This window comes from Marmota monax, unplaced genomic scaffold, assembly GCF_021218885.2.
Source record: "Marmota monax isolate L192 unplaced genomic scaffold, Marmota_monax_Labrador192_F-V1.1 WCK01_AAM20220418_F8-fsc00013, whole genome shotgun sequence".
NCBI lineage: Eukaryota > Metazoa > Chordata > Mammalia > Rodentia > Sciuridae > Marmota > Marmota monax.
In genome coordinates this window covers 24172925-24198377 of record NW_026692202.1, presented here as the reverse complement: position 1 = coordinate 24198377, position 25453 = coordinate 24172925, and the positions used below count along the sequence as shown (strand labels likewise).

The 25453-nt window shown below is 38.0% G+C and overlaps 1 non-coding gene and 2 pseudogenes across 1 annotated transcript; 2 read left to right on the top strand and 1 right to left on the bottom strand.

The window, feature by feature from the left end:
- LOC124083311 (tripartite motif-containing protein 49C-like) overlaps positions 1-25453 on the top strand; it is a 60861-nt pseudogene that overhangs the window by 24867 nt on the left and 10541 nt on the right.
- LOC124083319 (non-histone chromosomal protein HMG-17-like) lies at positions 3560-3822 on the bottom strand (annotated as a pseudogene).
- LOC124085155 (U6atac minor spliceosomal RNA) lies at positions 20820-20941 on the top strand. The gene has a single exon (XR_006849358.1). It is a non-coding gene; the product is annotated as a U6atac minor spliceosomal RNA (small nuclear RNA).

The following is a 25453-nucleotide window of genomic DNA, read 5'->3' as shown; positions in this document are numbered from 1 at the left end:
ACACCAAACCATAGTGAATGGGACTGCATTGACTCAGAGGTGATTACTTTATGTAATTCACAGGAGAATGGTCGTATCCTAGTAGATCAATTTGGATGGAAACATTGTGAGCATTGTCTTGTGCTCCCTTCTCAAATCCATAAAGTATGGGCCACCATATTCTGGAAAATATGAAACAGAGGCGATTAAGGGACAAATTGTCTGATGCAATTGGACCAATTGCAAATAGACCAAAGGTCTGATGCAATTCTACAGAGTTTTCACACAGTCCAACCAGCTCAGGAAGCAGCCAGTTATGTTCTCTGGTTGAGAATGGTCCAGATACAACCCTAATTGCATGAAGAACTTGAGAGATCTTTAGATCCAGATAGAAGAATTTGCTGTGAAAACCTCAGCAGATGACAGTATAAAAAGCTAAATACCCTTGAGGACTGCCTGACATTGAAGAGGATGCCAGGATATAACAAAAATAGAAGACCTTAGGTGAACAAGCATTTTTATCAACATTGTTAATATGTGTTTGATACCTAGGACTCAATAAACACTTGTTCAAGGACTAAAGGAACCAAGGATAGAATTAAAAGTGAAGACCCATGTTTAGGTACTCCCTTTCCCCTGATGCCAAGGTGTATTAATTATCTACTATTAAAAATTTTTGCCACTTAAAACCATATACATACATTAATCTTATAGTTTCTGTGCATAGGGAATGTTAGCAAGGCTTTGATGAGCACCTCTGCTTAGGGTCTTATGAGCCTGAAAACAAAGTGTGGACCAAGGCTGTGATCTCATTTGAGGCCTGACTAGGGAAGAACCCACTTCCATGTTCACTCAGGTTGAGAAATATCATTATTATCTTTATATTGGTGAAAATGTTTCTCCACTCTAATTTATACCCAGTAGTCATATTTCTATCCTCTAGTGCCACCAAAATTAAATTTATCTTTTATCTAGTAATTCTTCAAATATTTTAACATGAAAATATTGTTCCTCAAAATTTCTCCAAGTTAGTATTCCTCATTTTATTAATCATTTATCATGCAAAATGATTCTAGACTTTTCCATTGTAGTTACTCTTATCTATGTATGCTCAAGTGTATTTCTCTCTCTCAAAGATTAGTGCCCAAACTGGGTTTTCCATTTTTTATTAAAATTTTAATACAGAATTTCCTAAAGTCTGCTAAATGATATTAAACTCTCTCAACAATAAAGTGGTAAAGCACTTTTAAGACAATGGGAATCACTTCCTTTAAAAAACCAACAACTCAGAATATAGTAGACTCAAGTTTTAATCATTTAAATAAATTTTCGTCTCATCATTTTCAGCTTTGTCATCACTTTTCAACTCTTCATAAATGCTAACATTTATTTTGATTATTATAGTAACTGTTGCCAGTAATAAAAGCCATTGTTGATAGCATCTGCTTATAAAATTTAATTAATTGAGAAGTAAATAAATTAAAATGTAATTATGATAAATTATATACCATCTTATGTCTTCAAAGAAGGTTATACAAGAATCCTTAGAATGTTATGAACAAATGGTAGATACATCTGCATAAACATTAGCAAAATCCAAGTGGAAAATCAATCTGATCAGGAGGTAGAACAATTTTATACAGGTTTCATACTTCCCACTTTCCTGTTGCCTTATCAGGCAATGGCTTTTGATTTCTAGTAGATGTTCAAAGATGGTTTCGTGTTAGGAAACATAATTGTAGCATTAATGGTGTGACTTAGTACTTTGATAACTACACATATGTAACTCTCTTACCAGATTTTCCAATTTGTTTGAATAGCTTGCAAGCCAATGTCATCATGCTGCTCTTATTACCAATTCAAGTACAGCTGGATTGGTAATAACCTCATTAGGATCCTAAACCAGTGGTTTCCAAAGAGAACCTTGCAAATGTGCAGCAGCTGTTAGAGGAGGCCTGGGTTGTTTGGTGGTTGCTCTTAAAGTATGTTTTCTGGTTCTAATGGGAAAAGTGGGGGAAGAGATCAAGATTTACAGGGTTCATTCTTACACCTGCAGCATATTTCTGGTCAACCAAAAAAAAAAAAAAAAAAAGGAACTCATAAAACATTTGTCTGTTTCAGCAAAATTTAGTAGCTTAAAACTTCCCTATTTAGTAATCTGAAGCAGTTTTATAAAGGTTTAAAATTTTCCACTTGCTTTTCAGTGTTATCCATTTTGTCCAACTCCTCCATCCATTTTCTATTGGCTTCCTTCCTCTTTTATCTCCAAAGCTTTTTATTGTTGTTGTTGTTTGTTTTATTTATTTTTCATTGTTGTAAAATATACATAACATAAAATTTATTACCTAAACCACTTTTGAGTGTATGATTCAGTAATCTTAAGAATATTCATATTGTTGTACAGTTTTCAGAACTCTTTTTTTCTTTGAAGTCTGAAACTCCTATACTCATTAAACAACAATTTGCTATTGCCCTCCCTGCTAGGTAATCTCTAGTCTACTTTCTGTCTCCATAAATTTCACTGCTCTACATCCTCATATAAATGGAATCATACAGTATTTATCTTGTTTTGGCTGGCTAATTTCATTTAGCATAATGTCTTCAATGTTATTCATGTTATTATATGTGTAAGAACTTTCTTCCTTTAATTTTTAAAGGCTGAATAATGCCCATTATACGTATATACTACAGTTTGTTTATCCACTTAGCAGTTGATGGACACTTGGACTGCTTCCCCCTTTTTGTTATTGTGAAAAATGCAGCTATGAACATGGCTCATTTTAAAAATCCAATTCTCTTTGAGAATTCATTGCTTTCTTTCTTTTGGTTATATAGCCAGAAATGGATCACATGGTCATTCTATTTTTAATTTTCTTTCAAACCATACCCAGTTTTATTAAGGATACTCTTCATAAACAGTCATGTTATTTCAGGCAGGACATGGGCTGACAGTCGTCAACAGGATACAACAATTTTCAAACTGTTCTTAGTTGAACTACTAAAATCATAAATCCACTATAAAACCCAGTGTGAAACTCTGAATAGGGAAAGTTTAGAAAGGGTTGACATTTCACATTTAGCAACTTGTTTAACATCTTTCCATGAGTCGACCCTGACTTTCAAGAAGTGGAATGAAAATGACAGAATTTTGAGAAGGTCAAGTTCCAACAGGTCTCTGGGTCTAGGATAGTAGATCTGCTGGCACTCTGATGGCAGAGTGGGAGAGGGGAACATAAGATGAATTTGAGTTTTTCTACACCACAAGGCATTTGTGCCAAGATGACTGTGTGTGCAGATGTCAGGGAATTTCTCTGGGAAACAAGAGGAAGCTTCTCAAAATTAGCAGGGAAACACATTTTCCTCACAGCAATCCAGCTTTGGAGATACACTACAAGCAACCTATGTTCCTTCCTACCCCCTAAATAACAATGAAGTATTCTGTGTGCTAATAACATAGCCTTAAAAAAAGAAAAACAAAACTTTGCATTTTTATAAAAACTTGATAAAAGTATTTCAAATATACAGTCACCAGTAGTTATCAAAACCGCACACACATCCCTTGGCTTCATGCATAAAGATGTTAAACAAGTTCAGCTTTCTGTGACTGGTCAGTTTGGGCATCTCCAGTTTACCAGGGTTCTTCGCATTCTTGTCAGTGTCAGATTTTCCCCTTTTCCCTTTGAGTACCACTATCTCTTCCTTCTTTGCAGGGGTCCTTTTAGGTTTAGGCTCTGGCTTTGGAGGAGCAAGTTCTTCAGACAACCTTGCAGACCTTCTCTGTGGATCATCTTTCACCTTGGCTTTATCTCCTTTCACACCTCCTTCAGCCTTTCTCCTAGGCATGACCTGATTGCAGAGGGAAGTAGAAACCACCAAGGAGATGAAGCAGCACAAGGTTCTGGTTGGTCAGGTGTCATTCTTGGCTCCTCTTCTTCACACTGCTCCCTATTTTTATTTTTTTTTAAAAAAACTTTTATGTTGTTTTCCATAGAAGCTGATTTTACATTCCCACCAATAATGCTCAGGGATTCCATTATTTTTTTCCGGAATTCTTAGCAATACTTGTTGTTTTCTGTGTGGTTTTTTTTTTTCTTTTTTAGTATTAGTTGTTATGAGCAGAATTATATCTCCTCAAAATTTGTATATTGAACTTTCAACACCCTGTATTGTCTCATGATATAGCCATATTTGGAGACAGGGCCTTTGGGAGGTAATTAAATTAAAATAAAGTCTATCTTGAGACAGCCAGCACCTTGCCAGGGTAATTTTTCCTGCTCAGAAGGGGATAAGCCACCTGAAAAAAAATACAGTCTGAAGTAATTAGTGAAGAAATAAGAGACAAAATCAGAAAAATAGTTTTAAGGGAGTGCCTGATAGTTTCTTCCAGTTCAGAACTGGAACAGAACAGCTAGAAAATGGCTCCAGTTGTTTATTTATTTAAGGGAGTACATTAAAGGGAGGGATAAGGTTTCAGTGGGTGAAGTCTTGCTTCATGGTGTCTTGGGATCAACAGGTTGATTAGCATCTTGGCAAGCCACACCCATCTCTGAGAGGCTGTGTTGCTTTGTGGCTCCAGCAGGTCACCCATCTCCTGTGTTGTGTGGAACCTGGCAGAACTATGTAGAATGTTACATGTATTTGGGCAGTTTCACCAGCAGGAGTACCTCTAGGAATTCCCAGATACCAGACTTTCCTACCCAAAGTCTTCCATGCCGATTTGGTTCATGTATAGTACACGGATGGCTTCTGACAACCTTTAGGTTAGGCCCTAATCTAATTCCACTGGTGTTCTTATGAGAAAAGTAAGATACGCAGAGAGAAACCAAAGATGAGCACACAAAAGACAATACATGTGAAGACACAGCAAGAAGTGGCTATTTGCATGTCAAGGAGAAACTGAACCTGCCAATGCCTTGATCTTGTGTTTCCAGGCTCTAGAACCATGAGGAAATAAATTACTGTCCTTTAAACCACACAATCTATAATATTTTGCTATGGCAGTTCTGGTAGAATTTTACTTCAAGTAAAATGTATCCTTTTTCCAGGACTCCCACAACCATCTCAAATATTCTTCATTTATAAAGGATTATTTTATTTATGACTTAAAATTTCACCTAAATCCATTTTTTTTATACCTAAGGGATGTGATATGGTATCTCACCAGGGTTTTGATTTCTATTTCCCTAAATATTAGTGATGTCAAACATTTGTTCATGTGGGTTTTAGCCATGCATATATTTTCCTTGAAGGAATTCTTGTTCAAACCTTTTGCCCAGTTTTTAATTGGGTTCCTGATTTTCAGGAAAATGAAATGAAAAATGACAGAATTTGTGGGGGGTCAAGCAGTAGGTCTCTGGGTCTGGGGTAGTAGACCTGTTGAAGAGGACATAAGCTAATTTGAGTTTTTCTACACCACACACATTATCATCACTGATGATGATGAGTTATAAGATTTCTTTATATTTTGGATGACTACCCCTTATCAGATATGATTTGAAAATATTTTCTCCCATTCTGTGGGTTGCCTTTTTACTATATGGATTGTGTCCCTGTGATAATTTTTTTAAATTTTAATGTAGTCCAATCTATCAATTTTTACTTTTGTTGACTATGCTTTTGGTGTCATATCCAATAAATAATTGCCAATTCAATGTTATGAATTTTTTCCTTTGTTTTCTTCTAAGAGTTTTATAGTTCCCATTATATTTTGGTATCTAATTCATTTTGAGCTAATATATGGGATAATGTATGAGTCCAATTATTTTGCATGTGGATATCCAGCTTTACAAAGCTGAGTATAGAAAATTAATCCTTTGGTCTAAATTGAGTCTGTAATTCCCTAAAGATCAGTTTCCAGACTTCCCACATGGGCCCTGCTATGTATGATAAAACAGGGTTACAAGATGCAGGCTGGAAGTATGACTTTGGGAAAATACAGTTTCAATACAGAAAAGAGCCTGTGCTAGGATACTTCAAGTAAAATGTGCCCTTTTTCCAGGACTCCCACAGCCATCTCAAATATTCTACATCGTATGAAGGATTACTTTATCTTATTCATAACTTAAAATTTTACCTAAATCCATTTTTTTATAACAGGGATTGAACCCAGGGGTGCTTAACCACTGAGCCACATCTCCAGCCTTTTTCCTTTCTTTTCTTTTCTTTTAAAAAATTTTTTGAGACAGGGTCTCTCTAAGTTGCTTAGGGCCTCTCTGAGTGAGGTTGAATTTGAAACTGCAATCCTGCTGCCTCAGCCTCCCAAACCACTGGGATTACAGGCTAACACACAGGCCTAACTCCACCTCTTGTTCTAGCACTTCCTCACAGGTTTTGACTGGTTCCATTCAGTGAGGTCTTTTGTGACTTCTCAGGCACTCACATGAGAAACCCACTCACAACATGGAAGCCCAAGGTTAAGTATAGAAAATCAAGTCACACCTGTGAGCCTATCCTAATAGGATGTGGGAGCTGACAGAAAAATGCATCTTTCCTTCATCCTTTAGTTGGAGTTCTCAGATGCATTATGTAAGGCTTCACAGATGGTCCAGGCAGAATAAAATACCAGTCACTTGGCTCATATAATATATGCTCTAATTTTCATCTCCACCATCCCCCTTTCTGCCATGCTTCTCCATAGAGTCCCATCACAAATGAGTTACAACCTCACAAACCTTTGTCTCAGGCTATAATTCCAGGGGAACCTAAGCTAAGACAGACATTGTGGAGTTACAGAGTACCTTGCTCCTGATAAAGTATCTACCCATCCAATTTGATGTCTTTCTGTCCTGTTTCCTTGGCTGAGAAGGGATCAAAGAAAAAAGATAATGGAGAATCTGGAGGTGATTTTCTGTAAGTAGTAATTGAATTCCTCTACATCTCCTTGTTTTATTACTGTAGGAAATGGATACATCTCAAAATCTTACCACCAACTGCTTCCAAGTGGCTGGAATGGAGAAAAAAAAATGGACAACAATGTCATCAGGGACACATTTCTTAATATGCGATTTGTTAAATATGGGAGTTCTCTCCCTCATGCTCTAGGAAACTGATACATAAAGAGTCTTCTTGCTGAAGCAGAATGGAAGGCAATTTCATGGTAAGTTAAACAGATATACTGAGTAACACATAGTTTTGCTTACTGGTAGGAATAGAAGGAAAATAAGAACATGGGCCAATGGGGAGAAACACTGAGCTAGAAGTCAGGAAATTGCTTTGATCAGCTCTGTTACCAAGACAAGTAACAAGTGCCAGCTCCACTCAGCAAGCAGGCACCTTTCTTTTGGTTTCAGCTGAGGTTCCAGGAGCTACAGCTGGATAGGGCCAGAGAGCATGAAACTATAAGAAAGGGTCTTATATAAAATTGAGCCCTGAAAACAGAAATAGTCTGAAGGCTGCTGTGCAGAGAGGCAAAGAGAGAGTTGCCACCAGGTGACCATGGGAAGGGATCAGGGGAAGAGAAGCAGAGTCCCAAGGCAAAACCAGAGCAAATCTCTTAACAAGCCCATATACATAGCAGGTATGTTTTATGTTGTTCCACTGCCACAATGCTGGATAGGAGATTATCTCTTAAGGACACCAAGTCAGTTCAAATATCCTCCATGTCTTGTTACTCAAAGTGAAATTCATGAACTAATGCATTGGATAACTAATGCAGAATCTCAGCTCCATTTCAGATCTACTGAATCTACTGCCTTTTTTGTTTATTTCTTTGTTTGTTTGGTTTTGGCACTGGAGATTGAACCCAGGGGTGCTTTGCCACTTAACTACACCCCTATCCCTTTTTAACTTTTATTTTAAGATAGAGTCTTGCTAAGTTGCTTAGGACCTCACCAATTTGTGGAGGTTGGGATCAAACTTGCCATTCTCCTGCCCTCAATCTGCCAATTTGCTGGGATTTTAGGTGTACACCACCACGCATGATTTAGCCTGCATTTTTAACAAGGTCACTGGTTGATTCTCATGCCCCTTAAAGTTCGAGAAGTATTGTCAGTGAATCAATTGTGTTTGCATGTTTCCGGGTTGTCTATGAGTACCTTGTTAAGGATTTCCAACAGGGAGGAAGAGGCATAATTCCAACAGGCATCTTAGGAAGTATGCCTGGACACTTGGGTTGTCACGGTGAGTCACACTGATATTTAGTGGCCAGGTGCCAGGGATGCTTAAACATCCTGCAAATTATGGGATGGTTCTACAGAGTAAAAAAAAAAATTGTCCTCTCCAAATGAGAGTAATTTTCCTGGTAAGAAACATGTTGGCAATTTCTTCATCTGTAAAATAAGCATTTGGGTTTATTTGGATTTCAATGTTTCTCCCGTCTCTAAGACTCTTTTGTTCTACCACTGTTTTCACATTGATTTAGAAAATTCTCATTGCTCCCTCTAATTATGGCTTCTATGTTCCTAAGTCATTTTTATTTAGACAATCCAATGGAACTAGTCATAGGGATTAACCATAAATTCATATCATTCCCTCATAAATATATCTTGCTCATTTAGGTTAAGACTCAGAGAACTCTTTTAGTCAATTATGATGCTGATAAAACAAAGCAATCTGGAAATGCTTATAATCAGCAAAGATTTTTGCTAGGTAGAAATTTAAAGACCTTCCTTGTCTGGTCAGATTTTAGTTGAAGTGACTGTCTCCCCACCTCACCTCTAGCTGAAGGTCTTGCTGGGTTGGCATGGGAAAAGGGACATTGATGAGATGCCCTTCTCTAGAAACTTCTTCCATTGTCTGTAAAGAAAGAACAACTGGGGCTGGGATACAGCACTCACCTAGCACAGGCGGGACCCGGGTTTGATCCTCAGCACATATAAAAATAAAGGCACTGTGTTGTGTCCATCTACACCTAAAAAATAAATATTTTTTTGGAAAGAAAGAACAACTGATAGCAGACACATGGAGGGTCATAAACAGGGTCTGGTGAACCTGATGGCATTGAGAACCCAAAGGACAATGAGAGAATCTGAGTAAAGAGTTGGGCTCCTGACATTGTGGTATCCCTATTTAAAAATGAAAATATTTGTGCTGTCAGGACAAGGAAAATATCTATTGAAAATGTGAATCTTTGAATGAAAGATAATGCCCATCTATAGAACAGGATTTTCCACTGTGACACACACACCAGCTACAAAAGTTAAAAAATGAATTCACAGAAAATAAGTGCCTCCAATCACCACAGTAGACAGCAATATCCTTTTTAAGACAGTTCAAAATAATAAAAACTTGCCTCAATGTTTTATTTTAACATAAAATGTATATATGTATATGATTTGTTTGCCCTTATTAAAAGCTGTTTTTTGGAATCTGCTGATTTCAGGACTTCCTTAACCACTTTTTTGTATTAATGATAAGTAGAAGGCATTTGCTGTAACATCCACTTTCAGTTTCATTAAAGTAGAAGTAGAACAAGAATTTAAGATAGGAGATCATGGTGCAGAGTTCTAATTTTTTAAAACTAACTCTTGCCAAAGGATTAAATTGTTTTCATAGAAACAATAACTTTTTACTTTTGACATTCATATTTATGTTTGTATTAAATTAATTTAAATTACATAATTACAATAACAAGTTGGACTGGCATGAACAAGTTTAGTAATCAGCACATTAACTCTTAAGTTTGCCATTCAGCATGTAGGGACAGTAGGGCAGGGTTCATATATGAACAGTCTTCTGGCCATGAGTATTTGTCAAGTCATGAGTTTGTGTGCCTTTTACAAAGACAGTGGAGAGCACCTGTTAACCTGCAAAATCACTGATGTGGAGGTATCTAAACAGCTGTCTATTATGGACTGAATTATATGCTCCCTCAAAATTCACGTGTTGTGAGAAGTGTACTTTCTCAATTTTGAAGGTGCAAGATTTTGTGATGCAGATTTCCCAGAAGAATCAGTGTTCTGATAGACTATTTCAAACAACATGCATGTACAGAAGATAAAGTTTTGTCAGACAAATTTGTAAGTGGAAAATATACTTTTCAGACAATCATTTTACTAGAAATTTAGTACTTACTATGTGCCAAGAAGTGTACTTACCTGAGGACATCAGAATAATCTGTCCTCATTTTGAGGAGAATCCTTCATTTCTTTTTGTTTTGTTTTCATACTGAGGATTAAATCCAGGAGTACTTTACCACTGAGCTTTATTCCCACCCCTTTTTATTTTTAATTTTGAGATGGGGCCTCACTAAGTTCCTAAAGGCCTCCCTAAATTGCTGAGGCTGGCCCTGAACTTGCAATTGTCCTCCGTTAGCTTCCAGAGTAGCTGAATTATGTGTGCACCACTGTGCCTGGTAGAATCCTTCATTTCTAAGACATATTTTCTCTTTAAAAAGTTTTCACTTTAGAGAATTTGATTCTAAGGGGGATCCAACATGGCGGCGAGAGGGGAGGCAGCGCTTTCAGTACCTCCTCAACAACGGGGTCAGAGAGACGCATGGATACGCTTAGATTTGACCTGCTGAGAAACTCCTAGCAAAATTCCACTAAAGAGAGACCGGCCGGGAATCGGTAGGATTCTTGGAGGTGATAGTCTGAGCTAGACGAGTGAATCTCCACCACGCAGCGCAGAGGTCCAGACCCGCCAGCCGCTGCCCGCGGGACTCGCACGCGGCCCCCGAGTCAGGGCGGATAGCCTCCGAGGCACATCGCAGCAGGAGCGGTGCAGGGACTCTAGGAAGAGGTCTCTCGCCAAGCCTTCATGAAATAGCGAACCGGGAGCTGAAACCAACCAGAGACAGACCAGTCCCACCCCTCCCTTCGGACATTCCGGCAAGGAGCCTGGGGCCCGCCATAGCAGAGAAGTGACATCACCAGGATTCCGCCGACAGAATTCCTTCCCAGGGGAATCCACGTTAGCAGGTGTGTGACTCCCACCCCCTCCAGATACAAGCAGCCAGGAAACCTCGGGAATCTCTCCGGGGGCATGTCTGTAGGGAAGCAGAGGGGATTCCAGATCCCCACCTCCCCTTAACACCAGCGGCGACACCCAAGATCTTAGCCGCCAGTTTCTGGGGGCGTGCCCACCAAAGGGGTCCGGAAAAATTAAACTGTTGGTTCCCAGCTCACCCCACCACAGCACTGGGGCTTAGATGAATGACAGAGAGGGTGTTCATCGTTCGGGATATAGGACACGCGGTGGGGCTGCAAGTGTAATCAGATCCTTGGGGAACCGCCTCTGGTGAACAGGACCTGGCTGGCTGGCTGGGAGGAGGAACAGGGGGAGGGGCCGGATAAGTGAAAGGGCTCTGGACTAACAGGATTGAGAGACTCCCAGGAGCCACCGTACAGGGATTTCTGTCAGCACATAGAGGGCAGAAGCTCGGCTCAGAGGGCACTGCTCCGCCTATTGGAAGAGAAGAAAATGGGATTCAGCCATAGAACAGGGGATGCCAGCATGGCAGAGATCTGATGTCATCGGAGAGCGGCCGAGGAGAGAACTTCATCGGTGCCAGCGGCGACGGAAACAGTTGGTCCCCTGGTAGGGAGGGTGAGTCACAGATACCTGAGTCTCTCTCTCGCTTTGTCGTCCAGCCAGAGGGGAGGAGCGGGGCCGCCGCCGGCGCCCGCAAGGTAGGCAGACCTGCGACCAACCTGCAGATCAGGCCCAGCGGTCTGCAGGCATGGTAGGAGGGGCAGGGCAGAGCCGTCGCCCGCGCTGGCAAGGTAAGCAGACCTGCGACAGACCGGAAGATCAGGCCCAGCGGCCTGGCAGCGTGGTACACACTTCACCCCAACTGGAGTAGGGGCAGAGCAGAGCCTTCGCCCGCGCTCAGATCAGGCCCAGCGGCCCGCCTGTGTGGTGGTCAAGTGACCCCAAGTGGAGTGGGGGCGGAGTAGAACTGACACCCGTGCCCGCAACGTGGGCAGACCGGCGACCAACCTGCAGATCAGGCCTAACGGTCCCCGGGCGTGGTAGGAGGGGAAGGGCAGAGCCTTCGCCCCCACCTGCAAGGTAGGCAGACCTGCGACAGAACGGCGGATCAGGCCCAGGGGTCCGCGGGCGTGGTAGACACCTCACACCAATGGGAGGAGGGGCAGAGCAGAGCCCCCGTCCGCACCTGCAAGGGAGACTTTTCAACTATACAAGAGCAATATAAATATATAGGGGGGGAAAAAATTTCAAAAACACAACAGTTTCACCAAGAAGAAAGAAACGCAAGCAGTATGAAAAGACAAGGAAAGAAAGGACTACAAGCAATGCAGTTCAACTCAACTTTAGAAGAGGTAACAGCTGCAGCAGATGGAATGTCAGATAAAGAATTCAGGATATATATGCTTCAGATGATCTGGAGTATCAAGGAAGACATTAGACAGCAAAATCAGACAATGAAAGATCACTTCGACAAGGAATTACACAAACAAATCCAGGAAGCAAAGGATCAACTATACAGGGAGATAGAGGTTATAAAAAACAAACAAACAGAAATCCTAGAAATGCAGGAAGCAATAAACCAACTTAAAAACTCAATTGAGAATACTACCAGCAGAGTAGAACACTTAGAAGATAGAACATCAGACAATGAAGACAAAGTATTTCAACTTGAAAAGAACATAGACAGCTCAGCAAGACTGTTAAGAAACCATGAGCAGAACATCCAAGAAATATGGGATAACATTAAGAGACCAAACTTAAGAGTCATTGGGATACAGGAAGGTATAGAACTCCATACCAAAGGAATGAGCAATTTATTCAATGAAATAATACAAGAAAACTTCCCAGACTTGAAGAATGAGACAGAGTCCCAAATTCTAGAAGCCTACAGGACGCCGAATGTGCAAAATTATAAGAGATCCACACCTAGACACATTATAATGAAGATGCCCAACATACAGAATAAGGAGAGAATTTTAAAAGCTACAAGAGAAAGGAAGCAGATTACATTTAGGGGCAAGCCAATCAGGATAACAGCTGATCTTTCAACACAGACTCTGAAAGCTAGAAGATCCTGGAATAACGTATTTCAAACACTGAAAGAAAATGGGTTCCAACCAAGAATTATGTATCCAGCGAAATTAAGCTTCAGGATGGAAGATGAAATTAAAACCTTCCACGATAAACAAAAGTTAAAAGAATATGCAGCTAGAAAACCATCTCTTCAAAACATCCTCGGCAAAACATTACAGGAAGAGGAAATGGAAAATAACAATGAAAACCAACAATGGGAGGTAGGACAGTAAAGGGGGGGGGAATAATCAAAGAGGAAAACAAACCATGTTTAGTAACATAAATAAACAAATATGGCTGGAAGAACAACCCATATCTCAATAATAACCCTAAATGTTAATGGCTTAAACTCACCAATTAAGAGACACAGGCTAGTAGAATGGATCACAAAACAAGACCCAACAATATGCTGCCTACAGGAGACGCATCTGATAGGAAAAGACATACATAGGCTGAAGGTGAAAGGTTGGGAAAAATCATATCACTCATATGGACTTCGGAAACAAGCAGGAGTGTCCATACTCATATCAAATAAAATAGATTTCAAGCCAAAGTTAATCAAAAGGGATAAAGAGGGACACTACATACTGCTTAAGGGAACCATACACCAACAAGACATAACAATCATAAATATTTATGCCCCAAACAATGGTGCAGCTATGTTCATCAAACAAACTCTTCTCAAGTTCAAGAGTCTAATAGACCACCATACCATAATCATGGGAGACTTCAACACACCTCTCTCGCCACTGGACAGATCTTCCAAACAAAAGTTGAATAAGGAAACTATAGAACTCAATAACACAATTAATAACCTAGACTTAATTGACATATATAGAATATACCACCCAACATCAAGCAGTTACACTTTTTTCTCAGCAGCACATGGATCCTTCTCAAAAATAGATCATATATTATGTCACAGGGCAACTCTTAGACAATATAAAGGAGTAGAGATAATATCATGCATCTTATCTGATCATAATGGAATGAAACTGAAAATCAACGATAAAAGAAGGAAGGAAAAAGCATACATCACTTGGAGAATGAACAATAGGTTACTGAATGATCAATGGGTTATAGAAGACATCAAGGAGGAAATTAAAAAATTCTTAGAGATTAATGAAAACACAGACACAACATATCGGAATCTATGGGACACATTGAAAGCAGTTCTAAGAGGAAAATTCATTGCTTGGAGTTCATTCCTTAAAAAAAGAAAAAAACCAACAAATAAATGATCTCATACTTCATCTCAAAATCCTAGAAAAAGAAGAGCAAAACAACAGCAAAAGAAGTAGAAGGGAAGAAATAATTAAAATCAGAGCTGAAATTAATGAAATCGAAACAAAAGAAACAATTGAAAAAATTGACAAAACTAAAAGTTGGTTCTTTGAAAAACTAAACAAAATCGACAGACCCTTAGCCATGCTAACGAAGAGAAGAAGAGAGAGAACTCAAATTACTAGCATAAGGGATGAAAAAGGCAATATCACAACAGACACTTCAGAAATACAGAAGATAATCAAAAATTATTTTGAATCCTTATACTCCAATAAATTAGAAGATAGTGAAGGCATCGATAAATTTCTTAAGTCATATGATCTGCCCAGATTGAGTCAGGAGGATATAGACAACCTAAACAGACCAATATCAATTGAGGAAATAGAAGAAACCATCAAAAGACTACCAACTAAGAAAAGCCCAGGACCGGATGGGTATACAGCAGAATTTTACAAAACCTTTAAAGAGGAACTAATACCAATACTTTTCAAGCTACTTCAGGAAATAGAAAAAGAGGGAGAACTTCCAAATTCATTCTATGAGGCCAACATCACCCTGATACCTAAACCAGACAAAGACACTTCAAAGAAAGAAAACTTCAGACCAATATCTCTAATGAACCTAGATGCAAAAATCCTCAATAAAATTCTGGCGAATCGGATACAAAAACATATCAAAAAAATTGTGCACCATGATCAAGTAGGATTCATCCCTGGGATGCAAGGCTGGTTCAATATATGGAAATCAATAAATGTTATTCACCACATCAATAGACTTAAAAATAAGAACCATATGATCATCTCGATAGATGCGGAAAAAGCATTCGACAAAGTACAGCATCCCTTTATGTTCAAAACTCTAGAAAAACTAGGGATAACAGGAACATACCTCAATATTGTAAAAGCAATCTATGCTAAGCCTCAGGCTAGCATTATTCTGAATGGAGAAAAATTGAAGGCATTCCCTCTAAAATCTGGAACAAGACAGGGATGCCCTCTTTCACCACTTCTGTTCAACATAGTTCTCGAAACGCTGGCCAGAGCAATTAGACAGACGAAAGAAATTAAAGGCATCAAAATAGGAAAAGAAGAACTTAAATTACCACTATTTGCAGATGATATGATTCTATACCTAGCAGACCCAAAAGGCTCTACAAAGAAACTATTAGAGCTAATAAATGAATTCAGCAAAGTGGCAGGATATAAAATCAACACGCATAAATCAAAGGCATTCCTGTATATCAGCGACAAATCCTCTGAAATGGAAATGAGGACAACCACTCCATTCACAATATCTTCAAAAAAAATAAAATACTTGGGAATCAACCTAACAAAAGAGGTGAAAGACTTATACAATGAAAACTACAGAACCCTAAAGAGAGAAATAGAAGAAGATCTTAGAAGATGGAAAAATATACCCTGTTCATGGATAGGCAGAACTAACATCATCAAAATGGCGATATTACCAAAAGTTCTCTATAGGTTTAATGCAATGCCAGTCAAAATCCCAAAGGCATTTCTTGTAGAAATAGAGAAAGCAATCATGAAATTCATATGGAAAAATAAACGACCCAGAATAGCAAAAACAATGCTAAGCAGGAAGTGTGAATCAGGCGGTATAGCGATACCAGACTTCAAACTATACTACAGAGCAATAGTAACAAAAACAGCATGGTACTGGTACCAAAACAGGCGGGTGGACCAATGGTACAGAATAGAGGACACAGAAACCAATCCACAAAAGTACAACTATCTTATATTTGATAAAGGGGCTAAAAGCATGCAATGGAGGAAGGATAGCATCTTCAACAAATGGTGCTGGGAAAACTGGAAAGCCATATGCAACAAAATGAAACTGAATCCCTTTCTCTCGCCATGCACAAAAGTGAATTCAAAATGGATCAAGGAGCTTGATATCAAATCAGAGACACGCCGTCTGATAGAAGAAAAAGTTGGCTACGATCTACATTCGGTGGGGTCGGGCTCCAAATTCCTCAATAGGACACCCATAGCACAAAAGTTAATAACTAGAATCAACAAATGGGACTTACTCAAACTAAAAAGTTTTTTCTCAGCAAAAGAAACAATAAGAGAGGTAAATAGAGAGCCTACATCCTGGGAACAAATCTTTACTCCTCACACTTCAGATAGAGCCCTAATATCCAGAGTGTACAAAGAACTCAAAAAATTAGACAATAAGAGAACAAACAACCCAATCAACAAATGGGCCAAGGACCTGAACAGACACTTCACAGAGGAGGACATACAGTCAATCAACAAGTACATGAAAAAATGCTCACCATCTCTAGCAGTCAGAGAAATGCAAATCAAAACCACCCTAAGATACCATCTCACTCCAGTTAGATTGGCAGCCATTATGAAGTCAAACAACAACAAGTGCTGGCGAGGATGTGGGGAAAAGGGTACACTTGTACATTGCTGGTGGGACTGCAAATTGGTGCAGCCAATTTGGAAAGCAGTATGGAGATTTCTTGGAAAGCTGGGAATGGAGCCACCATTTGACCCAGCTATTCCCCTTCTTGGTCTATTCCCTAAAGACCTAAAAACAGCATGCTACAGGGACACTGCTACATCGATGTTCATAGCAGCTCAATTCACAATAGCAAGACTGTGGAACCAACCCAGATGCCCTTCAATAGACGAATGGATTAAAAAAATGTGGCATTTATACACAATGGAGTATTACTCTGCATTAAAAAATGACAAAATCATAGAATTTCAGGGAAATGGATGGCACTAGAGCAGATTATGCTAAGTGAAGCTAGCCAATCCCTAAAAAACAAATGCCAAATGTCTTCTTTGATATAAGGAGAGTAACTAAGAACAGAGTAGGGACGAAGAGCATGAGAAGAAGATTAATATTAAACAGAGATGAGAGGTGGGAGGGAAAGGGAGAGAAAAGGGAAATTGCATGGAAATGGAAGGAGACCCTCAGAGTTATACAAAAGAACATACAAGAGGAAATGAGGGGAAAGGGAGAAATAATACAAGGGGGAGAAATGAAGGTCTGTAGAGGGGGTAGAGAGAGAAGAGGGGATGGGAGGGGAGGGGAGGGGGCATAGTAGAGGATAGGAAAGGTAGCAGAACACAACAGTCACTAGTATGGCAATATGTAAATCAATGGATGTGTAATTGATGTGATTCTGCAATGTGTATATGGGCTAAAAATGGGAGTTCATAACGCACTTGAAGCAAAGTGTGAAAGATGATATATCAAGAACTATGTAATGTTTTGAACAACCAACAATAAAAAATAATAAATAAAAATAAAAAGTTTTCACTTTTAAAGTACCTGTAAAATAATGATGAAATTTTGCCAGGTATGATGGTGTGCACCTCTTTTGGGCAGAAGGCCAATGCAGGGGGATCTCAAGTTCAAGGCCAGGCTGGGAAATTTAGAGAGACCCCCATCTCAAAATAAAAAATAAAAAGGGCCAGGAATGTAGCTCAGGGATAAAGTGCCCCCATTGCTCAGTCCCTAGTATGACTAAATAAATAAATACATAAATATGTTGGTGAGTTTGAAATGTGAATGTAATGAATGGAGTATGAATATATTTTGAAAATTTGAAGTATTCTAGCATTTTGAATAGTTGTTAATCTTTTAGAATGAATAAATCTTTTTAGAATGAATACTTATATACACAGATATTCAAAACTATCAGATTATATCTTCCTATTTGGATATGGGAAATGTACAAGGACATTATTTTCTAGTTGTACCCAAATAAATGTATTATTGCAATTGTAGTTAAGCCATCACCATTATTTATTATTATTTAATCTCATAGTACTTTTTGAATATATAGGTTAACATTTGATTTTATATAGATTATACTGTATCTTCTATGTCTTTTGAAGAAATAAGTAAAATAAGCATTTTAAGTAAAAAGTTATATCCAAGGAAATTGGATTCCATTATAGGAATTGGAAACCCATTTATAGTGAATACTATTTCCCTCAATGGTTGTGTTTAATTTTGAAATCCATTATCTTTGAGTCTTTAATACTTTGTTCATTTTCTTATGTAACAAATACTATTGAGTGATCTATGGGAATGCTATCTATCATCAACCAACCAATTTTAGCCTTACAACTAAAATGAAATCTTCAAAAAACTCATACATTGAACTGCTAACATCCAGTGTAGCTATAATTGGAGTAAGGAAGTAATTAAAATTAAATGAAATCATAAGGGTGGGGCCCTGAGCCTGCTGGATTAGTGTTCTTATAAGAAAAATCCAGAAGAGCTGGCTCTGTCATACCAGGATAGAACACAGCTATAAGGCAACAGTCTGCAAGCCAGGAAGAGAGCTTTCTCCAGAAACCTACCCTGCTGGAACTGATCAGGGGTTTCTAGTCTCCAGAACACAGTTCTGCTGTTTAAACCACCTGGTCTATGTAATTTTTCTATGGCAGCCCAAATAGTTTAATGCACTATCCTTTTATCTCTAGTATTTAATACTATTCCTTTGTATAATATCTTGGGTTCTAAGGAACAGTTAATAGCAAAAGACAGTTGGGAAATACAAAATTATTCAATGTGTGGAAAACTGACTTAAAAGTGTAGAACATAAGTTAATAGATCCTGATAAATACCACATTTCAATTTTAATTCATGCAAATATTGAAATGTTTTAGACGTCTAATTCTAGTAACTAGTTACTATATACTATATATACTCAGCTCCTGAGTCTATGACTAAAAAATAATCTTTGATAGTCTACTGTAGGCTAGACAGCTTTCCTTTTGTAACATCTGTTAACAAGAGTCTCATGGTATTACTATAACTATGCTTTAAAATGAGGAAACACAAATAAGGAGCAAGACAAAAATATGACTATTATTTTTCTTTCTAGTGGAAGTTTCACTCAGTATAAGACCTGAGAAAAATAGAGATGTTAAGAATTAGAAAATCTTACAATTGTCATCATTTTTAATTTCTGTTTTTCTACATTAAAATATCCAGGGGAATCAACAGATAATGGTTGTGCAAACCAACTGTATTATTTTTTATATATTTTTTAGTGTTGATGGACCTTTATTTTATTCATTTATTTATATGTGGTGCTGAGAATTGAACCCAGTGCCTCACACATGTGAGGCAAGCACTCCACCACTGAGCCACAACCCCAGCCCCCCAACTGTATTCTTAAAAACCAGCAACAAATAGTCCAAAAGTATAACTTTTGAAGATATCATTAATGTATAATAGCAGTAAATCATACCACTAGAATAAATATTTTAGAACCGTGAAATATTTTTATAAAGAAAAATATGAAACTTTAAAAAAGACAATAAGGAAACTAATATTGATGAATGGCAAGTCTCAGTAATAAAGATATGAGTTTTCCTGAAATCCAAAAATCCAACAGGCATTTTTGATGAAAGTTAATGAATCTACCCTAAGTCCATATGAATGAGCAAATAGCCAGCAATTGCCAAAATAATTTTGAAGACCAACAAGAGACTCATTCTCTTAGGTGTCTTGTATCTTGTATCCTGAAACTATAGTAATTAGAACAATGTGATTTAAGACAGCATGACTCCACAGGGATAGGACAAATAAATTGATGGAAGGCTTAGAATGGGGTTAACCTATATATGGAAACTTGTGATGCAATAGAGAAGGCGTAAAAAAATCACTGGGGATGGGATTCTGGAATAGCTGACTGTCTACACTGAGAAAAAAAAATATTTTAATCTCCATTTCATATCATTCCCCCCAAACAAATTTGAGGGGAATAAAATTTAACTTTTTATGTACACTAAAAGACATCATAATGAAATGAAGACATTCTAAACTGAAGGAATTTACTTATAATGTATATAATTGATAAAGGATTATTACTTAGAAGATCTAAAAATAGTCCTCTAAGTCATTAAAAATATTCTAATAGAAAAAAGATCAAAAGACAGGATAGAAGTTCATTGTAGAAGAAGAAACTTGAATGAATAATAAAAATAGGAAAAGATTAGTAATTGTGTTAGCTTTTCATCTTTGTGATCAGAATGCCAGGAACAAGCTATAGTCCCCAAGGGTATGCCTCCAGAGACCCACCTCCTCCAGCCATACCCCACCAACCTGAAGTTATCACTCAGCAGTCCTGTCTCTGAAATTTGCTGTATTGTGGACCAAGCTTTCAATACATAAGCTTTTGGGAACATTACAGATCCAAACCATAACAGTAATTAAGAAATACAAATTGAAAATGAAATTCCATATCACACCCATTGGATCGGCAAAAATTAAAAAGTCTGACCATTCCAAGTATTGAAAGGATGTGAAGAAACAGGACTATCAGACACAGCTAGAAAGAGCAATATCCATGAAAGCCACTTTGGAAAGCAATTTAAAGGTGAAGGTGAAACTATTCATACTCTGTGGCCTAGCGATTCTATTCCTAAAATTATACTCTGAGAAATTCTCCCATATGTACTTGGAGTCATGTACAAGAATGTTCTCTGCAGAATTGTTTGGATAACAAAGAACTAGAAATAACCTAAATGTTCAAAAAGAAGAACTGATAAATTGTAATGTAATCAAATCACAGAATAGAATACTATAAATACAGTAAAAATGACTAACTAGTGTTGTATGAAAGGAGAGAAGGTTAGCATTCCCCTTGACAAGAATGGAAGAGGTCCTCGTCCTAACAAGCATATGGTTAAGACATTGCCACCTATTTTGTGGAATTTAACCATCATTTTTCTAGGAATTAGAACAGAGATCTTGCATCTAATAGAGGAAAAAGTAGGCCCAAATCCTCATCATGTCAGATTAACTGACTTCCTTAATTCAAGAAATAAAAAAGAATTAATAAATGGGATGGACTCAAACTAAAAAGCTTCTTCTCAGCAAAAGAAATAATGAGGTGAAGAGTGAGCCTACATTATCAAAGCAAATTTTTGCCACTGCCGCAGCCCGGCTGCTGCAGCAAAATAACCGGGGGGTGACAAATAACTTGTGTACGTTGATACAGCAGGAGTAGGAGCCGTTTATTGCAGGACAGGAGCAGTATTTATACATTCCACACAGCTTATCTAATTAGCATAAACTAGATACATCAGTCAACCAATAAGGAATCTCCACACTTAATGGCTCGCTTTTGTTACTTCTCAAACCACTCCCTCTGGCATTTTGCCAGGCACCATCCAGACTTGTTTACGAACTCTAACATTCCCCTGGCAAAATGCCAGGTGTTATTTTTGACTTGTTTACAGACTCTAACATGCCACATGCAAGTCAGATAGAGCACTAATCTCCAGGATGTATCAAGAACTCAAAAAAAAAAATTAACTCCAAAAAAAAAAAGCCCAATCAATAAATGGGCTAAGGAGCTGAACAGTCAGAAGAAGATATACAGACAATCAATAAATATATGAAAAAATGTTCAACATCTCTAGCAATTAGAGAAATGCAAATCAAAACTACTCTAAGATTTCATCTCACTCCAATAAGAATGGCAGCTATTAAAAATACAAACAGCAATAAGAGTTGGCAAGGATGTGGGGAAAAAGGCACACTCATACATTGCTGGTGGGACTGAAAATTAATGCAGCCAATATGGAAAGCAGTATGGAGATTCCTTGGAAATCTGGGAATGGAACCACTTTTTGACCCAGCTGTCCCACTCCTCAATCTACAGCCAAAGGACTTAAAACCAGCATACTACAGGGACATAACCATATCAATGTTTATAGCAGCACAATTCACAATAGCTAAACTGTGGAGCCAACCTAGATGCCATTTAGTAGATGAATGAATAAAGAAAATTACACACACACACACACACACACAGACACAATGGAACATTATTCAGCATTAAAAAGGAATGAAATCATGGCATTTGCAGGTAAATGGATGGATTTGGAAAGTATCATGCTAAGCAAAGTAAGTCAATTCCAAAAAAACCAAAGGCCAAATGTTCTCTCTGATAAGTGGATGCTGCTCCATAATGGGAGGTACATGGGAAAAATTGAGGAATTTTGATGGGGCAAAGGGGAGGGAGCGACGGGGAGGGGGTTATGGGGGCAGGAAAGATGATGAAATGAGATGGACATCATCTAGGTACATGTATGACTGCACATATGGTGCAATGCTGTATCATGTACAACCAGATAAATGAAAAGTTGTGCTGCAATTGTGTACAATGAATCAAAATGCATTCTGCTGTCATATGTATCTAATTAAAATTAATTAATTAATAAAAACAAATAAATTTTAAAAAATAACCTAGCTAGAGGTATATGTTCCAACATGATTGTATAAAGAAACTAACTTCATTTTTCATGTTTGAGCATTGACAACTGTTGTCTATCTAGATAAGAAGGTCAGTGCATTGCACTCATCCTTTGGCAAACATTAGGAGTCCAAACCTTACAAACCCCCAGCCAGTGCAAAAGAACTCTTCCCTGGCTCCACCCCAAACCATTCTCTTGGCTTTGCTCTTGCTTCACTCCTATCTGAACCCAACCCTTTCTCTTTGGGGAAGCTTTCTGCCCTTTACTGTGTGAGCAATAAACTTTATTTAATAACCATTGTAAATTCCTGGGTGGGGGACAGCCAAACATTCAGCCAGAGAGACTAGATATAAAATGCGATTCTAAAAAAGACAAAAACACTGAGAGTAAGAGAGAACAGCTTACAGATGGTTGTAGAGACTATGATGTTGTTTATATAAAGTTTAAAAATTACACAAAACAATATTATATAATGTATTATTTATGTATACACACATGTTAAAGAAAATCATGTGTGGAATGGGAAATATCAAATTCAAGACCATGGTACCTCTAGTGAAGAAGCAGCTAGAATAGGATTGGGACAGAGTACACAGGGATTTCATATGTGTCTGTAGAACTTAGACAATGGGTACAAGGTCATTTATTATCACATTTTCTAGACTTTTCCTTGCATCTGAGATACTTCTTAACTTTTGAAAGAAAAAGAAAAGGAGGTGCAATTTAGAATTCTGACTGAACCCCCTGTGAGAGCAATACTTGAAAAATGTACCAATAATACATTCCTGGTGAAAATGTGAGGTTTGCTTTTCCCTGAGAAGAGTGGCTTTTAAATTGTTAGCAGCAGACTTGGGCTAAATATGGAAGAAGTGAAGATATAGGAGAAATGGACCATGTATTAGTTTTCTTTGGCTGCATAACAAATTACCACAAAGTCGGCAGTTTAAAATAACACCCATTAATTAGTACACAGTTTTATGAGTCAGAAGTCCAGGCAAGAGACTGGGGATGTAGCTTAGTGGTAAAGCCCTTGCCTAGCATGCTAAAGGCCTTGAATTCAATCCCTAGTACCAAAAGCAAAACAAAATAAGTCCCAGCACAGCATTATTGGGTTCTCTGCTTAGTGTTAAAGGTTGAAATCAAATTATGAGCCACACTGTGTTCTCATGTGGAGGCTGCAGAGAAGAATCTTTTTCCAAGTACGTGTTGACAAATGTAATATTTTCTCTATTGTTGAATCCCTCTCATGTTTAGAATCTCTGATGTCTTCTGTCTCTTATCTCTAGAACCAGTTTTAAAGGATTTACATGAATATGTCAGGTCCAGTCATACAATCAAGTGATATGGACCTTAATTACATGTGCAAAATTCCCTTACAGCAACACCTAGACTTGTGTTTGATTGAATTATTGAAAGAAAGCCTACATAAATTGGAGGGGGGCAGACAATATCAAATTCAGCCCACCATAGACTAAGACAAAGGAGAATATATAATAGAAGGTCAGTGCCAGGAGAATTATAAAGTAGTGTTCATATATGTGCTAGATATTTAAATATTGGATAGTATGCCTAGCTCATGAAGTTCTTTATGCTTAAAAATTAAGGGAAGAGAATAAAGATCATTGAACTCTCTAGGACTGTGACAGACTAAAGTTTAACAAGGAATGGTGTAGGTACTGCCAAAAGTAGCCACAGGCAGATCAATAGAAAACTATTTTGCTGTTGGAACTAGTTTTCTAATCACTGTTGTTGTAAATGATAGGTAAATGTAAATAAAATATCAATGTAAAGTTGAATATGAACACAAGTAAATACATATAAATAAGTATTTTAAAAAACAGAATATATATAAAACTGAATATGGCAGATAAGTCAAATTTGTGAAAAGTGTATTTTATGTCCTGTATGCGTACAGACCATGCTTCATTCTTCAATACATCTCTACAGCAGCCAGCCCTGTTTCAGAACATGTAAGGGGATTGATAAGTAGCTGTTAATTGTTTAATGAGTAACAATGCTGGGTTAGCCTTTAAAATTCACCTTGGTGTAGTCCATCTTATTTCTCAAAATTATTTTCACTACTTTCCTACTTGTACTTTATACAGCAAACAACAAACAAACAAACATAAAGGCTCCCTTTCTCTCCAAACCCATTACCTCACTTTTGGCCCTGTATATCCTCCATGGCAGCAGCTACTATCAAATTTTTATCCATCCTTTAGGGCCCAACTTAAATATCCCTTCCTTTATGAAGCATTCTTTGATTCATCCCAGCTTTGGTGGAAACAATCTTTGCCACCTGAACTCCCAGAGCATCTTGTTTAAACTTACAGTGCATGTCACTGTCTACCTTCTACTATGGTTATTTGCATTCATATTGTTGCTCTTCCTACTTGCCTGGGTCTTCCTTGAATAGTAACTTAATAAATGTATATTGACCAGACTTTTGCATTTCAGATTACCTGTGGTGTCTGGCAGAATACCCAGCACTATAAATACTTAAAAACCGTTCATGAATCAATTGAATAACTGTGTCTTTGGCCTTAATCATAATGTTTAAAGCAAGGCAAAAGAGCTCCGCAATGTGGGGCATGCCTGTAATCACCACAGCTCAGTAGGCTAAGACAGGAGGATCAAAGCCAGCCTCAGCAAAAGCAAGGCACTAAGCAACTCAATGAAATCCTGTCTCTAAATAAAATACAAAATAGGGCTGAGGATGTGGCTCAGTAGTGGAGTGCTTCTGAGTTCAATTCTCAGTACAAAAAAAAAAAGCAAGGCAAAAGAAATTAATATTAAGGTTTATATAGTGATGTCCTTAGCTATATCAAAAAGTTAGCTTTAATTAAAATTACATTCCACAGAATTGTTTCTCAAATCCCAAGTGTAGTTTCAGCACTGCACTAAGCAAACCCTTTGTTAAGCATAATCCCCACACATGCACAGGCTTGCATCATACCTAGGCGCCGCCAGCTGGGATCATG